General features: G+C 38.9%; 1 long non-coding RNA gene across 1 annotated transcript; it reads left to right on the top strand.

Moving 5' to 3' along the window:
• The first annotated feature begins 887 nt into the window (after positions 1-887).
• LOC127974583 (uncharacterized) lies at positions 888-2406 on the top strand. The gene is made up of 3 exons (XR_008157326.1): positions 888-1130; positions 1217-1286; positions 1980-2406. It is a non-coding gene; the product is annotated as an uncharacterized LOC127974583 (long non-coding RNA).
• The last annotated feature ends 201 nt before the right edge of the window (positions 2407-2607 follow it).

The following is a 2607-nucleotide window of genomic DNA, read 5'->3' as shown; positions in this document are numbered from 1 at the left end:
CCAGAGCAAATACTCAATTTTCCCCTTTTGAATTCAGGCCATGAAGTGCAACCAGATGAGCTTTACACACATGCCACAAACAGCGAGAGTGTAGGAGGGAAACTAGAACAGCCAAATGGCTTCATCAATAGCACTGATGGCAGAAGGAAACTGAGAGCCCCATTGTCCGTAAACGTAATGCACATCACCTATTAATATCCCTTAACACATACTACAAGTCACACACAAACCACAATCACAACACACAACTCATATCGCACATGCTGATAACGGCTCCATATTGAATGACAAGCTAGAGAGCCACCTCATATCTCAGAGCACACCGAGAGATCCACGGCACTTAATGTGAAGTGTGTGTGTGTTATCCCATCTGGACGGATTTCTTTACCCGGGTTTCCCCTCCCTCCTACTCACATGAGGTTGTTTTCTTGTTGAGCGGCAAATCTTTCGGAAAAACGAATGGGACGGGAGAACTGAAGAAGTACGCTAATGGATTCATGAGGTCAGGCTGAAACAGCAGATCAAGACAAACACACGCAGACACAAAGCAAACCTCTGAGGAACAGTCGGACAATACAGGCAGCTCCACAATGACAGCGTTTCACTCTAGGCATCTGTCTAACAGAGCGAATGAACTTGATAGAGCGTTTGCTCTCAGAGACAGTGAGAGCTTCAACTGAAAGCTTCTGTCTGTGAGTGTGACAAACAGACTGTTAGATGACAGCATCACTAACAATTTGCAGAGTGGCTATTACGAGGCGTGACACTCCGCTGTTGATTAATGCAACCGTGAATGTCACTTTTTTTAACAGCACTGTTTTTTTGCACTGCGTATAATATTACTTTTGTCAATGTCTAAATTTAGTCAATATAAAATGCGGCTTTCCTTTTGTAGCCAGGTTTTATAATGAGAAACCCTATTTAGCTGTCTAACCCAGTCACGAAAGGGTTAACTTTCATTTTGTATCTTTGATGGACTTGTGAGTGAGCCAATGGGTGAATTTTATGAGGTACTGAACTGACCAATCAGCTGCCAGCTAGGCTCCGTTACAGTTACGCCTCTAGTTTTGTGTCACTGCACGTTCTTTTGGCGCTTGCATTTGAGCATAGAAGGCTGCGTTATCTGCTTGGTAAGATGAACGAAACAATATAAAGTTAATTAAACGAGTTCTGTAATCATTATCGATTATACTAACTATACCTTATTGTAATATAGAGTGTAAACGAAAGCTGTGCCTGAATCCACTGTTATCACGGAGCTAAAAGCAGTGAATTCCATTAAAATGGTGAGTTGTTTATCTGTCTGAGATCGCTAATATTCATGCTAACAGACCAGGCAAAGGTGCTCATTGTGTAAAGCTAAAAGTGTAAGGTGTAAAGCCTGCAGTGTGCATATGTTAATAAGGTAATTAGCCACAATAGGCTAGCGAAATACTGGTTAATGTGTTTGAAACCATAAAGAAATGTTAACTTTTCATACTGTTGATAAATAGTTAGTTTGTTAAATAATGATGTTAAAAATTGTAGATTTAATTGTGGTCACTGAAGCTTAAAGAGGTAATAATTTTTAGTGCATTCTTTCCACTGTTACCGGTGCAGAGGGGGATAAATAAGCACACTAACGCCTTAATGCCTCTAATTTAAAGTGATACAATTTGATTAATGTTTACATGCAATTTATGCAGTTTTATTCTTCATACTGTTAATGTTACTACCGTAAGGTTTCATAAAACTTGATTTTGAAATGTGTCTTTATGGAGGATGTAATTTATGTAAATTTAATTTTGATACTAGAGAGAAATTTATATGGTTTTGATACCTGAGAAGAAACATAAAAGCTGTTGTACAACGAGAGAAAGATTTTTATACTGCATTATAGGTGTACTGAAATATTATTTCATTTTATTTTGTAGAAGCCTGTAGCAGTCCATTTATTCACTGAATGGTAATTGAAAGAAATGATTTGGCCTTATTTATAGGTCAGGTTTTGGTAAAGAGTTGGAAACATCGTGCAGAGATCCTTTCCACGGAGTGATACAGATCCACACGTTCCAGACGTTCTCCCAGAGATTCATAGATTCCCAGTCCGGGTGGCTGGGTGGCGAGCCAACCGTGTTTGTGACTCTGACTTTAGACGAACTGCCTGGATCATCCTCTTCATCTTCGTTGTGGTAGGACAAAAACTAACTCAGAGTTAAAAAAAAGGCCCCAACGGTGAAACTGAACTTTTGTCAACCAAGGCAAAACGAACCGAGGACGAACTGAGCTCAACGATTCTGATACGAGAGGGTTTTGTTTTGTTTTTGTGCGCACTTTATTATTTTAGTTTGTTATTTTTCATAAATGTGTTTTGCTTGTATGTATGTTTCACCCTGTGAATTTAATACAGGTTTGTCTAAACTGTCATTCTGGTGTGGTATTCCTTTTTAATTGATCTTCAATTCTCAGGCTCTTAACAATTTAGCGTCTTCTGATTCTGGTCCAAATCGTATTTATGATAACCTCTATGACTACTTTAGACTATTAAATCTATGTACGTTATTACTACCTCGTAATAAGGGTTACATTATTGGCGAGCCAGCCAGGAGCCAGAGACATTGAATATCA

The sequence above is a fragment of the Carassius gibelio genome, chromosome A1 (genome assembly GCF_023724105.1).
Source record: "Carassius gibelio isolate Cgi1373 ecotype wild population from Czech Republic chromosome A1, carGib1.2-hapl.c, whole genome shotgun sequence".
NCBI lineage: Eukaryota > Metazoa > Chordata > Actinopteri > Cypriniformes > Cyprinidae > Carassius > Carassius gibelio.
The sequence above is the reverse complement of the archived record's forward strand: the minus strand, read 5'-3'. Positions and strand labels throughout refer to the sequence as shown.